The following is a 16,966-nucleotide window of genomic DNA, read 5'->3' as shown; positions in this document are numbered from 1 at the left end:
ATTTGCACTAACGTTTTAAAAACGTTTTCATGACCTTTATATAGCCCGACATTTAAATGTTATTAAAAGATTTTGAAAAAACATTTTAAGAACATTTCTGTGTTTGCTGGGTTCAAATATTTTAAAATAATGTTATTTAAGTATTGACAAAATATTCTGCAAAAATGTTTGCAAAAATAGTTCAAAATAACTTTTTTTGAAAACATTAAAAAAATATTGTAGTAGTGTGTTTTCATACAAAACGTTTTAAAACGTTATCATGACCTTTATATAACCCGACATTTTAATGTTATTAAAACGTTTTTACCTAAACCAAAAGCCAAAATATAACTTATTTAAAACGTTTTTAAAACGTTTTTGTGTTTGCTGGGATTGTGATCTAAGTAACATAAATACCTCATCACTCCAAAAAAAAAATGCAATGTGTCCCTTGAGTGGACCAAAGTAACATAAAAACCCCATGACTCAAAAAATACAAATAAAATGCAATCTGTCCCAAGAGTGGACCAAAGTAACATAAAAACCCATGACTCAAAAAATACAAATAACATGGAATCAGTCCCAAGAGTGGACCAAAGTAACATAAAAACCCATGACTAAAAAAATATAAATAAAACGAAATCTGTTCCAAGAGTGGACCAAAGTAACATCAAAATCCAATGACTTAAAAAATCCAATTAAAATGGAATCTGTCCCTTGAGTGGACCAAAGTAACATAAAAACCCATGACTAAAAAAATATAAATCAAACGAAATCTGTTCCAAGAGTGGACCAAAGTAATATAAAAACCCATGACTCAAAAAATACAAATAAAATGGAATCAGTCCCAAGAGTGGACCAAAGTAACATAAAAACCCATGACTAAAAAAATATAAATAAAACGAAATCTGTTCCAAGAGTGGACCAAAGTAACATCAAAATCCAATGACTTAAAAAATACAATTAAAATGGAATCTGTCCAAAGAGTGGACCAAAGTAACATAAAAACCCATGACTAAAAAAATATAAATCAAACGAAATCTGTTCCAAGAGTGGACCAAAGTAACATAAAAACCCATGACTCAAAAAATACAATTAAAATTCAATCTGTCCCAAGAGTGGAGACCAAAGTAACATAAAAACTCAATGACTCAAAAAATACAAATAAAATGCAATCCGTCTCGAGAGTGGACCAAAGTAACATACAAACCCAATGACTCAAAAAATACAAATAAAATGCAATCTGTCCCAAGAGTGGATCAAAGTAACATCAAAACCCAATGACTCAAAAAATACAAATAAAATACAATCTGTCCCAAGAGCGGACCAAAGTAACATAAAAACCCAATGACTCAAAAAATACAAATAAAATACAATCTGTCCCAAGAGTGGACCAAAGTAACATAAAAACCCAATGACTTAAAAAATACAAATAAAATGGAATCTGTCCCAAGAGTGGACTAAAGTAACATAAAAATCCCATGACTCAAAAAATACAAATAAAATGCAATCTGTCCCAAGATTGGACAAAAATAACATAAAAACCCCATGAAACGAAATCTGTCCCAAGAGTGGACCAAAGTAACATCAAAACCCAATGACTCAAAAAATACAAATAAAATGCAATCTGTCCCAAGAGTGGACCAAAGTAACATAGAAACCCAATGACTTAAAAAATACAAATAAAATGCAATCTGTCCCAAGAGTGGACAAAAATAACATAAAACCCCCATGACTCAACAAAATACAAATAAAATGCAATCCGTCTCGAGAGTGGACCAAAGTAACATACAAACCCAATGACTCAAAAAATACAAATAAAATGCAATCTGTCCCAAGAGTGGACCAAAATAACATAAAAACCTCATGACTCAAAAAATACACATAAAATGCAATCTGTTCCAAGAGTGGTTCAAAGTAACATAGAAACCCAATGACTCAATAAATACAAATAGAATACAATCTGTCCCAAGAGTGGACCAAAGTAACGTAAAAACCACATGACTCAAAAAATACAAATAAAATGCAATCTGTTCCAAGAGTGGACCAAAGTAACATAAAAACCCCATGACTCAAAAAATACACATAAAATGCAATCTGTCCCAAGATTGGACAAAAATAACATAAAAACCCCATGACTCAAAAAAAAAACACATAAAATGCAATCTGTCCCAAGAGTGGACCAAAGTAACATCAAAACCCATTGACTCAAAAAATACAAATAAAATGCAATCCGTCCCGAGAGTGGACCAAAGTAACATAAAAAAAAATAATGACTTAAAAAATACAAATAAAATGGAATCAGTCCCAAGAGTGGACAAAAATAACATAAAAACCCCCATGACGCAAAAAATACAAATAAAATGCAATCTGTCCCAAGAGTGGACCAAAGTAACATAAAAACCCATGACTAAAAAAATATAAATCAAACGAAATCTGTTCCAAGAGTGGACCAAAGTAACATAAAACCCATGACTCAAAAAAAATACAAATAAAATGCAATCCGTCTCGAGAGTGGACCAAAGTAACATACAAACCCAATGACTCAAAAAATACAAATAAAATGCAATCTGTCCCAAGAGTGGATCAAAGTAACATCAAAACCCAATGACTCAACAAATACAAATAAAATACAATCCAAGAGCGGACCAAAGTAACATAAAAATCCCATGACTCAAAAAATACAAATAAAATGCAATCTGTCCCAAGAGTGGTTCAAAGTAACATAGAAACCCAATGACTCAATAAATACAAATAGAATACAATCTGTCCCAAGAGTGGACCAAAGTAACATAAAAACCAAATGACTCAATAAATACAAATAAAATGCAATCTGTTCCAAGAGTGGACCAAAGTAACATAAAAACCCCATGACTCAAAAAATACAAATAAAGCACAGTCTGTCCCAAGAGTGGACCAAAATAACATAAAAACCTCATGACTCAAAAAATACACATAAAATGCAATCTGTTCCAAGAGTGGTTCAAAGTAACATAGAAACCCAATGACTCAATAAATACAAATAGAATACAATCTGTCCCAAGAGTGGACCAAAGTAACGTAAAAACCACATGACTCAAAAAATACAAATAAAATGCAATCTGTTCCAAGAGTGGACCAAAGTAACATAAAAACCCCATGACTCAAAAAATACAAATAAAATGCAATCTGTCCCAAGAGTGGACCAAAGTAACATAAAACCCAATGACTCAAAAAATACAAATAAAATGCAATCTGTCCCAAGAGTGGACCAAAGTAACATAAAAACCACATCACTCAAAAAATACAAATAAAATGCAATCTGTCCCAAGAATGGACCAAAATAACATAAAAACCTCATGACTCAAAAAATACACATAAAATGCAATCTGTTCCAAGAGTGGTTCAAAGTAACATAAAACCCAATGACTTAAAAAATACAAATAAAATGGAATCTGTCCCAATAGTGGACCAAAGTAACATAAAAATCCCATGACTCAAAAAATACAAATAAAATGCAATCTGTCCCAAGAGTGGACCAAAGTAACATAAAATAAAAACCACATGACTCGAAAAATACAAATAAAATGCAATCTGTCCCAAGAGTGGTTCAAAGTAACATAAAACCCAATGACTTAAAAAATACAAATAAAATGGAATCTGTCCCAATAGTAGACCAAAGTAACATAAAAACCAAATGACTCAATAAATACAAATAGAATACAATCTGTCCCAAGAGTGGACCAAAGTAACATAAAATAAAAACCACATGACTCGAAAAATACAAATAAAATGCAATCTGTCCCAAGAGTGGACCAAAGTAACATAAAAACCCAATGACTCAAAAAATACAAATAAAGCCCAATCTGTCCCAAGAGTGGACCAAAATAACATAAAAACCTCATGACTCAAAAATACACATAAAATGCAATCTGTTCCAAGAGTGGTTCAAAGTAACATAGAAACCCAAATGACTCAATAAATACAAATAGAATACAATCTGTCCCAAGAGTGGACAAAAGTAACGTAAAAACCACATGACTCAAAAAATACAAATAAAATGCAATCTGTTCCAAGAGTGGACAAAGTAACATAAAAACCCCATGACTCAAAAAATACAAATAAAATGCAATCTGTCCCAAGAGTGGACCAAAGTAACATAAAAACCCAATGACTCAAAAAATACAAATAAAGCCCAATCTGTCCCAAGAGTGGACCAAAATAACATAAAAACCTCATGACTCAAAAATACACATAAAATGCAATCTGTTCCAAGAGTGGTTCAAAGTAACATAGAAACCCAAATGACTCAATAAATACAAATAGAATACAATCTGTCCCAAGAGTGGACAAAAGTAACGTAAAACCCACATGACTCAAAAAATACAAATAAAATGCAATCTGTTCCAAGAGTGGACAAAGTAACATAAAAACCCCATGACTCAAAAAATACAAATAAAATGCAATCTGTCCCAAGAGTGGACCAAAGTAACATAAAAACCCATGACTCAAAAAAATACACATAAAATGCAATCTGTCCCAAGAGTGGACCAAAGTAACATAAAAAAACACATGACTCAAAAAATACACATAAAATGCAATCTGTCCCAAGAGTGGACCAAAGTAACATAAAACCCAATGACTCTAACAAACTATAGCTCCTGCCATTCGACTCGCCTCAAATATCAAATAATAATGTTGACTTTCCAGCTTACGGTGTTCCACGCACTTGCAAATACGAGGCCCTATACACGAAATCAATGCCCAAGTGTCTAAAATTCTATACATATACAAATGAATTACATGACTAAATTTGTCAGAGGAAATGAATAAAACTGGGAATGAATAAGAAGTAAATGAATAAATAGATTTAAAAAACACCCAAAACGTTAGTTTGTATATATTTTGGCCGTAACCACCGCAAGTCCTATTATGATATAAATGCGATTATGACTCAATATTCCTATAACATGTATAAAATCAAGGTGTTCCTATGTATTTGAAAATCATTATGGACGTAGTTGAGGTTTTAATTTAAAGGAGGGTCTGATGTTAGAGAATGTGGACTTTGGTGCAATAAGTTTTCTATGTTGATACACCCTACCACCCCCACTAATAACACACTTGACTTTTGATAGCTAAGTATCTCTTACCATTTAAAAGTACAGAATGTATTGATTAATTCCATAGATAATATTTAAAGTTTATACTAATTAATATCTGTTTTGATCACATGAACGGTATACGCATGTGCAGTGGTTCAATGAAGTACACTTTTTTTAAATCAAAAGCAGTATAGTCTTAATCTATTAATCATCATTGCCTATGTTCAAAATATTGATAAATCAGATATTTAACGAAGTCAAAACTAATCTGTATTCAACTTTAACACATTAACACACGTGCATACGTAGCCTCCTAAATATAATAAGTCAAAGTCCAGTATTTACACTACGAAAACTTGTGATGTCAAAGTCAAAGTCAACAATCACAGTCCTGCCTTCCAAATTAAAGTTAATAGAGAAATAAGATTGATTGTGTACCGAGGACGACTAGACAGTTAAACTTAATTGGAGTTGTCAGAATGGAACGATCAATTTATCTTCTCTGGTGCCGTCTTCCATTGATGAGAACATCTCAGTTGAACGTAATGGAATGAACACAAACAGCCGACATTGCGTGTCATTGTTTCACTTCATTATCAATGCCATGTTGTATTTAAACCAGGATTTCAAACATCGCAATCTGACAGGACACAGTTCGTTACCCCATATATGATTGCATATTCGTAGAATGACCTTTGAACGCGTTGGGTACAAAAACTCACTCTTCACAGCTTAGTGTCAACAGTTAAGCTTTGAGTGTTGAATGGAAGTGAATTGTGCCCTTGGAAGTGAGATACGTTGCCACATTTAGTAAAGTGTTATTTGTATACGTCGGAAACGATAATGTAAATCAACGCTTTGGTTATGAAGTGTAGTGATTTGTCACTTATTTTTAATTTACAACTTTAGGCCCTACATCTGAATGTGCAGTGTGGAATGTTCACCATCATTATTGCATAGGAGTGGTTGGTACGAACATGATTGGAGCATGGTCGGTGTGTATAGACATTAAGCAATGATCTACTGACAACTTTGAAGTTAGCACCGAGGATGATCACAACAAGTATCTGTTAAATATGGATACCTTACATCTATCAAGTATATTGCAAGAGCGTAACACCACTCCTCCGGATGGAATTTGTGAATTTGTCTTGAATCTGACCGATAAAGAAAGAGCCAACACATTTTTATACATGCCACAAGAAAAATGGCTCTTTCTTTTCGTATTACCTTTGATTCTAGTCACGGGTATAATAACCAACAGTCTTTTTCTCTACGTTGTTGTGACCTTAAAAGAAATGCACACGGCCACTAATTTCTATTTAGCTAATCTGTCTTTTGCAGATGTGTTCTTCTTATTTGTTTCTATCGGGAATATGATCACTCAATATCTATATTCTCCAATTCGCCGAGACTGGGGAATGAGCAAACAAGCAGGATGCTGTGTAGTTAATTTCATGGTGTATCTCTGCTACTTTGGTTCAATTTTCTTAGTTACTCTCTTAGCGGTTGAAAGATTCTACGCCGTGTGCTTACCTCTGAAGCATCTTCCTCTGAAGGGTAAAAGACGCTCTTTGAGACTGACTATTTATACTTGGATTCTCGCGGTCATATTCGCTGTCGCTTACTTGCCACGATTGGCCGACTATAAAACAGTTTGTATTCTATGGCCAAATGAAGAAAATTATATAGGACTTCCACTCCTATATGGAACATGCAACCCATTTTATGCATGGACAAATGTGTTTAGCGCAGTGACTCTTATTTTGCCGTTTTATGCCGCTTTTTTCACAAACTGTGTATTGTATGCGTTGATCATACGAACGCTCAACAAGCGTGCGGCAGGAGAAGCGCACTCACCAGCGGCTTCACCAAGCAATGATACTTCGAAAGTTCGCAACAGTATTGCCCGAATGCTGATTGTTAATGGTGTGCTGTTTTTTCTATGTCAAGCTCCATTCCAAAGCACGGCTTTTGGTAGTGCTATTGTCGATGTTGTGCGGCAAGAACCGTTTTTTGACTATAAACAGTATTTGATTTGGACATGGATTGCAGCGATTTTGGTGTACCTGAATTCCGTCATTAATCCGATTGTCTTCAATGCCATGAGTTCCAGGTAATAAGACAAATATTCTTGCATGTTTTCCCGACATGTTTTACATTATCCTCACTACGATCACTCTGTTTAAGACTTTCAAAGAAACAAGTTGCACGTGTAATGATAGATGTATGCATCAGCGCCAATCCTGCTTGAAATGTGGGGGTGGGGGGGGACACCTGTCCAAAATTGTTTAAAAATGGTTGAAAAGAACAAAAAATGTGTCATTTTGCCGAAAGGTAAAGGGGGGGACATGTCCCTTGACAAACCCCCAACCCTCCTCGAGATTGACGTCAATGTATGTATGATGATAAACATGATAAATAACCGGCCGAGTCACATAAGTTGACGTACAGATATATATGAAGTAAACCTGTTAGAGACTGCGGGAATGAGACTGCTGCTGCAGTTGATGGGGTGTGTGCGATGTGTTGGTAGGGGTGGTGTGTGGGGGTGTGGGAGTGTTAATGGGAGAGGGAGAGGGAGAGAGTGAAAAAGTGAAAAAAAGATGAAAGATAATTTTTACACATTTTTTGACAATTTGCCCCTTTTCAAAAATGTCTTGATAAAACATCACTTTACAGAAAGTTTGCCAAACATGTCTTAACAAATCTGCCATTTCATAGCAAATTTACCAAACAAGTTTTAACAAACATGTGACAAAAGGTGATATGAAAGTATTTTAATGTTGTGAAAGGTAGCTACCATTTGCCTTGCTTCTAAAAAGAGTGCCAATTGGCTGTCTTTTTCACGTCTGAAAGGTAGCCACATTGGCTGCTGTTTGCCTTACATCCAAAAAGGTAGCCAATTGGTTACCTGTTTGATGTTTGAAAGCCACACGGTTGAATTGTTAGTTGTGATTTCATACGACTAGTCCAATAAAATATCCACTTACTTGTAGACGTTTCGGAAACTGTCAGTTTCCTTTTTCGATGCTATTGTTGTAATGACGATCTGTGTACAACTTCACGTTTTTGACGATCTGATAACTGACAGAAAATCAACTGGCAACTTGGTTGCTAAGCAGCAGTCAACATCAGTTGTACACAGATTGTCATTACAACAGTAGCATCGAAAAAGAAACTGACAGTTTCCGAAACGTCTGCAAGTAAGTGGATATTTATTCGGACTAGTCGTATGAAATCACAACTAACAATACTATGAACAGTCCTGATGAATTTGTTCAAGAAGCCTCGTGGTTATTGTTCGGACATCAAAATACATTGAAATGCCAGATAGTCAAGACGTTAAAGTTTTGTACAAACTTATCATTTTATCAAGACAATTTTGAAAAAGGGCAAATAAGCGTTTTCAAGAATACCGTATACATGGTATATAATCAGATGTTTTTTATGTGTTCCCTACTTTTCAGATATAGGGAAGCATCTAAGGAAGCTCTTGGATGGAATAAATGGAAACGCAGAAAGTGGAAGTCAGACAGACATATGTTCTTGGATCCTCCAGCGCAGGGTTCTTATAGTAATCCAGAAACAGAGGAAACATATTTGTGACGATTAATAATGTTGCAAATGTGATACATAATACATGTAATGTTGAATGTAATGTGATAAGTTGCCTACTCTTCTGGGTCCACAAGAGATCAGTTAATTTAAACGAAACAAAATGTTGCAAATGTGATATTTAAAACATGTAATGTTGAATGTAATGTGATGTTTGCCGTAAGTTCCGACAGTGCAGTTTTCAAGCCACGTCCCATACTATACATAGGCCTACATGCTATAGTAATAGACATTATAATTTAGATAGGCAAATGCCACTAGCCGATGAAAAGCGATCATCAGACACGAAGATCGAAGCAAGGCCACTGATGACTCATATTTTCAAGTCATGTGTGCAAGGGGGTATATTTTCAGGCACATTTGGAAAACTTTCTCAATCACTCTGGTCTCTAAATAAGATACAAAATGTCAAGACTCTTGATTAAACGAGGCCAGTAAATCTCAAGAAGTTGCTTGGTATATTTGGTGAAAAAGATTCATGGCAGACTGGACAATAGAAAATGTTTTTCCTCTCACTGACTGTAAACAATAAAATAGCAATATTTACCAATAGTTCCGCTACAAGTTATTTGATTTATCTTGTCGACACAGTCCTAAGGTAAATTTATGAGCCAGGCCATTCAGCGAAAGCCGTCTATACCCCATGAATGGGGTCGTGGTGTCCCACAAGAGACCCGGCCCAATACATTTGTCTGCTGTATAGATGACTCCGTCGTTGATGCCTCATTGTTGGAAGTATGTGGCCGACATGACCCTTGGGGAAATTATTTGTATCAACTCCAAAAGAAGTTCACCCCGGGGAAGTTCACTGCAAACTGATCTTATCCAACTTTGGCCTCAGCATGCTTAGTGCAATAAAAAATGATACGCCTCCGAAGCCATAAAAGTGCCACATTACGTAAAAACGAGCCCATCCATTACCCATCTACCAGTTTCAAGGAGATCAATCCCATGGACTGTATGAAACTTCTGGGAATCCCATATATGATCTTAATGGGATATTCAAATGGGGCAAATCATTGTCAACACCTTAAAGGTCATATATATTGCTCGGACAACATCATATCATTGGCAAGCTAATATTATGAGGACAATGAAATTGACTCCTTTTTTGAGAAAATAAGACGTTTAAAATTGATAGTCCGCAAAAACCAACCTAAGCGGTGAGTTCCTTCGAACGAGACAGATTTGACCTAGAAAAAAGTTGACGTCATGAAATGAGATGTGCCTGCTTTGAGAGAAGGGAATTTAAACGCTCTCAATGCACAGAAGGGGCAGGACCACTCAAAGTGAGAAATTTTAGACCCCCGAAGGGGGCACATCAAAAAATTTTGGTGGGTATGCTCCCCCGGAATTTTGAGGTGGTGGGTCTTTGGGAGCTGACGGCGTACCGGTAAAAGGGGGTCTCTCGGAGCTGCGAACCGGGCTGTGAACAAGTAAAATGGGGTCTTTTGGAGCTGCGAAAAGTCAAAATCAAGGGTCTTTCTTGGCTTTTTGGTTGAAAATCGCTTGAAAAAACAAGAAATATGAGGAATAAGCAATTTTTGGGTCTTTTAGAGCTGAAATTATCAAAATCAAGGGTCTTTCGGAGCTTTATTTTGGTCAAATATAGGGGGTCTTTCGGAGCTGCGATTCACATACCGAATTGCATTTTGAAAACGAGGAATATCAAATAATTTTGATTTTTTGATATTTGCGATATGATACACATTGTATCATTTGTATGATGACAAATTATTAAAAATTGATATAGATTTTTCCCCAAAAGCACCAACAGAAGTTGGGGTTTCTTTTGCAGTAGAACATATTGAATAAAATTCCTTTAAAAGGAAAGCCAGCCTCAATGTAGAAGAGGTCTTGTAATTAGTTTTGGTCAATGTGAAAGGCATTTTTAGGATCACGCTTACATCTACATGACAGTCCACCAAACCATCAACGATGAGAACATGCACACTGAAACAGCAGAAAACATTAATTCCTAATCTCATGTCAACTCTTTTAATTCATTACATGTACTCCAAATTGTTCTGGTCTGTTTGTTTTGTTGTTGTTGTTGTTGTTGTTGTCGTTGGTTTTTTTGTCTTTTCAGCTTTTTACCCACGATATCTCAATTTCCAATTTTGTAATACCAGAACTTACGAACTCAATATCTTCGCTTAGGAATGTCCGATTTCACTGCTTTCGATATATACACTGCCGGTTTGAGTTAACTTACATGTACATTTTATTTTAAAATAACTTAATTAATTCGCAATGTAGGCCTATAGTTTAAGCCTACTATATTATAATAGATAGTGGCCAGCACATTTATAAAGGACTGGTTACTCACTACAATCTTCACTCTTAAACTGTGTTTTTCTGAATGTGCTGATCATGTTGATTGCTAGTCGGAAACTCCTGCGAAGCTATGGACATGGCATCTTACATACTCCATTCTATAACTATTAACAGTCTGCCTAGTGCCTTGTGTGTTTTCTCTTCAATCATTTTGTTGAATGTAATTTTATGAATCAAATAGTTATGTGTCATTTTATTTATAATAAAGAAGTTATTAAATTAATAAAGTAAGACAATTTATTTATCTATAAGTGCATGTCAAATGGGGTACATTGTTCAATACTATATGCATAAATTATGCCCATATTATAGCTAGGCCCTAAAAACTTTATTTTGCATCGGATTTTTCCCGTTGAAAAGACAAAACTGATGTTTATGATAGCAACCATTTCATCAATAACATTTTGAGTCATTTTTATCCATAAAACGACATCAATATGGTCCATATGATCACAGATTGTTGAGAATCTGTGATACACTCAGAGAAATATTTACAAAACATTATGTAAGTATAGAACCTCATAATAATTAAGTAAAATTTACCTCAGAACTATGTAATAATTACCAAAATTATGTAAAATTTTAATTAATTTTACCCAAATTAATTAAAATTTTACATAATTCGGTAAATATTACATAGTTCTGAGGTAAATTTTACTTAATTATTATGAGGTTCTATACTTACATAATGTTTTGTAAATATTTCTCTGAGTGTATGATCCGGGGATATGATGAAGATTTTGATTCTATACACCAATCCGAGAAGCGTTTACTGTATTTGGCCCTCTATTGACGGCAACACAGATGTACCAGAGCGGGAGATTTAATTCGTAATTCAATACTCATGATTGTGTATTGAATATCACTGTTGTGTACAATTCCCGGGTACAATTCTGTATAGCACACAATAATTAATGGATAGAACCCCCGACCTCGGGACACCGCAGTTTTACATCGGGGACACCGCAGTAATGGCGAAGTCGGATAGGTGTATAGATCTGTTATCAACATGATATCACGCTGTTCAGTGGTCAAGGAGTAAGGACCCCGGTCAAGGACACTGATATGACATCATAGGTGATGTCAGATTTTCTTCTGCTGACCATATGATGCTATATATATTAACTATTATTGTTACATTTAGGCCTTTAAACTTTTAAAGTCATAATTAATTAGTTCAAACATAACTTTGGTAATACTCACTCGTTTTCGTTCGTTGAAACGGCAAAACATACTTACTTTTCCTAACAAATCGAATTAAAATATTTTAAAAAAATTTAACCACAAAAAGTAAAAAAAAAATCATTCCAATACCACTAAAATATAATCTCTTGAGTAAACTGACCCCAAACCTGAAACAGGTACCAGCCCCGAATGGGCTGGCGAAAAGCCGGGCCAGTAAATTTATTGCAGGGCCACTAGATTTGCCATTTCACTGGCCAGTAGAAAACTGAAACCTAAGTCTGTCCCTGGCTGCGAAACCCAAAAAGGGGGTCTTTCCGGGGGAGCATACCCGTATGGTCATTTGTGTTGAGTGCCCCCCCCCGGGTTTTAGACATTGTTTTATATCATATCTTTAAAACTGGTAATGGTGATAAGAACATTAAAGTATACATTTCCAGAAAGGAAATGATGCAAAGAATCCAACCAGCACGGCAGATTTTACAAAAATGTGCAGTTTTTGAGAAAAGCGCCAAAATATCCAAATTGACGAACGTTGCATATTTGTGTTCTAAGACATAAAAGGCCCATTCTCCGATAAAGCGTCCAAGTTTGGTCTCGCAAATTGCAAAATTCCAACCACGAAGAATTCATGAAAATCATTCAGAATCGTAAACTTTAATAGCTTCAGAGTACAAAACAATGCATGGGTGATTTTTCAACAATACTTAATTTTTGAGCAATATTACTTGTACGCATTGGTGGTAACGTATCAGTGGTAACGTATCTGTGAAGCCTTTTCACACTTTTGTCTTAATCGTGCAAGTGTAAAAACTTACCGACTTAATACTCATACTTGATCAGTCATCACCCAAAGTACTAAAGTCTGGTATGGTATTTGGTTTCATTTATCACAGCGTTTTTTCCGAGGGGAGTAGAATTTAGGTAACGTATCTGTGACGACATGAACGTAACGTCAGGATTTTTGCCGTTAATAGACCTGATTTTTTTACTTTGAAACCATTGTGTTATGTACCACATATATAATATAACTATGGAGCCTGCTTGATCCATCACATATGAGAACATTCATATAGCTAGTTATTTTGACAGATTGCTATCCATTAGAAATATGGTAACGTATCTGTGAACAATATTGGCGACATAGTCTCAAAGACCTGTTGGAAAAATTTAATAACCTGCGTTGTGATGTTTTATACTTTATAATTAGGGCATGATACCAGCTAATGAAAAGTACCTATAATCCATTATAATGCGCGCATGTATAGCGAACAGGGACACATTATACGGAACGCACCTTGGCTGGCGACATGGAGGAAAACAATGGATATGCATAATCAGCTTTATTGTTTTATACTTTCTAGGCATGTTAGAACCTCTAGCCTCACACATTTTAGAAAGCAACTCCTAAGTATTAGTTATATTAAAAAAAGGCATTTCTTTCAGACGAAACAAGTCTGAATACGACTTGAAACTATGGGCGACACAAATTTGGCTTTTTGAACGCTTTATCGGAGAATGTGCCAAAACTAGAAAACGTTTTCTGAAATTTTTGAATTTTTTCTTCGTTTTAAAAGCATGGGTCAAAAAGGATCAGAATATGACTTTTTTTCTCGAAATTTGACTAACATTTTGGATATTTGAAGATATTATTCTCACCAAATTTAATCTGGCGAAGTTGCAAATTTACTCCCTAGATGACCTTTGACCTCGAATGACCTCGATTTTATTTTGTACATGTACATATATTCCCCTCAAATATCGAGGATTTCGTCCACGAAGATTCAGCCCGATCAGACAAAGTTAACATTTTGAACACTCCATGATCTTTATGCTCATTAATTTAGTATAATAGATATCTACATTCATTGAATGACCTTTGAATCATTTGAGTTCAAAAACTAAAACTGCTGTTATCTTAAGCTCATTAGGTGTTGCCTCACAGTCACATAGTATAGTGTTACGGAATTGTGACGGAAATGATAATGTAAATCAACGCTGTGGTTAGAATTGTCACTTTTTGTCATTTGAAATATCATAACTGATATAATTTTCACCATCATTATTGCATATGAACTCATAGGAATGGTTGCTAACGAACATGACGGTGGGAATAAAGATATCAAGCATTGTGAGTGGTCTACTATCGACGGTGAAGTTAGTTAGCATCAGGAAAAGGGTATATTCGATCACATGAAATGAATATGATCACAACGAGTATCTGTTAAATATGGATACATTCCATCTATCCAGAATATCACAAGAACTTAACACCACACAAACTCCTCCGGATGGCCTTTGTGAATTTGTCTTGAATCTGACCGATAAAGAAAGAGCCAACACATTTTTATATCTACCACAAGAAAAATGGCTCTTTCTTTTCGTATTACCTTTGATTCTAGTCATGGGTATAATAACCAACAGTCTTTTTCTCTACGTTGTTGTGACCTTAAAAGAAATGCACACGTCCACCAACTTCTATTTAGCTAATCTATCTTTTGCAGATGTGTTCTTCTTAGTTGTTTCTATCGGGAACATGATGACTCAATATCTATATTCTCCAATTCGCCGAGACTGGGGAATGAGTCAACAAGCAGGATGCTGTGTAGTTAATTTCATGGTGTATCTCTGCTACTTTGGCTCAATTTTCTTAGTAACTCTCCTAGCGGTTGAAAGATACTATGCCGTGTGCTTACCTCTAAAGGTCCTTCCTTTGGAGGGGAAGAGACGCTCTTTGAAATTAACTATTTATACTTGGATTCTCGCGGTTATATTCGCTGTCGCCTACTTGCCGCGATTGGCCGACTATAAAACAGTTTGCATTCTATGGCCAAATGAAGAAGATTATACAGGACTTCCACTCCTATATGGAACGTGCAATCCATTTTATGCATGGACAGATGTGTTTAGCGCAGTGACTCTCATTTTACCGTTTTATATCGCATTTTTTACAAACTGTGTATTGTATGCGTTGATCATACGAACACTTCACAAGCGTGTGGCAATATGGGGGCATGCAGGGGCTTCCACTGCGGCCAATGATACTTCAAAAGTTCGCAACAGTATTGCCCGAATGTTGGTTGTTAATGGTGTACTATTTTTTCTATGTCAAGCTCCGTTCCAAAGCACAGCTTTTGGTAGTGCTATAGTCGATGTTGTGCGGCAAGAACCGTTTTTTGACTACAAACATTATTTGATTTGGACATGGATTGCAGCAATTTTGGTGTACTTGAATTCCGTGATTAATCCGATCGTCTTCAATGCCATGAGTTCCAGGTAATAAGACAAATGTATCTATTATATTCTTGCATGTTTTCCCGGCATGTTTTCATTTACTACGACCACTCTGTTTAAGACTTTTAAAGGAACAAGTTACACGTGTAATGATAGATGTATGATGATAAATGGCCGGCCGAGTCACTTAAGTTGACGTAAGTGCTTACTGTAGAGACTGCGGGAACGAGAGAGTGAACATGGTGAAGTGGATAACCTCTGTTGTTGTTGTTGCAGGGGTGTGTGTGTGTGGGGTATGTGTGTGTGTGTGTGGGGGGGGGTGTGATGTGTTGGTAGGGGTGGTGTGTGGGGTGTTAAAGGGAGAGAGAGAGAAAAAAAAGTGAAAGATAATTTTTACACATGGTATCTTTTTTGACAATTTGCCCCTTTTCAAAAAATGTCTTTACAGAAAATTTGCCAAACATGTCTTGACAAACATGACAAAAGGTGATATTTTGATGTAGTGAAAGGTAGCTACCATATGCCTTGCTTCTAAAAAGATTGCCAATTGGCTGTCTTTTTCACGTCTGAAAGGTAGCCAATTGGCTGCCTTTTACCTTACATCCAAAAAGGTAGCCAATTGGTTACCTTTTGATGTTTGAAAGGAAGCCAAATGGCTGCCCATTTTTCGGACATCAAAATACATTGAAATGCCAGATTGTCAAGACGTTCAAGTTTTGTATAAACTGATAATTTTTTCAAGACAATTTTGAAAAAGGTCAAATAAGCGTTTTCAAGAATATAATAATCACATATTTATTATGTGTTCCCTACTTTTCAGATATAGGGAAGCATCTAAGGAAGCACTTGGATGGAATAAATGGAAACGCAGAAAGTGGAAGTCAGACAGACATATGTTCTTGGATCCTTCAGCGCATGGTTCTTTCAGTAATCCAGAAACAGAGGAAACATATTTGTGACGATTAATAATGTTGCAAATGTGATAAACATGTAATGTTGAATGTAATGTCATCATGGTCATAAGTTGCCTACTGTTCTGGGTCCACAATAATTTAAACGAAACAAGACTACTTTGCCGTAAGGTTGCGACAGTACAGTTTTCAAGCCACATCTCATACTATTATACATGTTAGTATTATAATAAACATTATAATTTAGAAGAAAACTTTTAGAATGGCAAATGCCACTAGCTATGAACAGCGATCATCAGACTCGAAGATCAAAGATCGATGAGGACTAGTAAGACCACCGATGACTCATGTATTCAAGAGGGTATATTCTCAGGTATTTGGAAAACTTTCTCAATTACACTGGTCTCTAAATAAGATTCAAAATGTCAAGACACTTGATTAAAGAGGCCAATAAATTTCAAGAAGTTGCTTGGTATATTTGTTGAAAAAGATTCATGGCAAAATGGACAATAGAAAACGTTTCTCCTCTGATTGACTGCAAACAATAATATGGTAATTTCCCCCCAATAGTTCCGCTAAACATGACTTGGTCAACTGATCTTGTCGACACAGTCCTAAGGT

The sequence above is a fragment of the Amphiura filiformis genome, chromosome 3 (assembly GCF_039555335.1).
Source record: "Amphiura filiformis chromosome 3, Afil_fr2py, whole genome shotgun sequence".
Taxonomy (NCBI): domain Eukaryota; kingdom Metazoa; phylum Echinodermata; class Ophiuroidea; order Amphilepidida; family Amphiuridae; genus Amphiura; species Amphiura filiformis.
The sequence above is the reverse complement of the archived record's forward strand: the minus strand, read 5'-3'. Positions refer to the sequence as shown.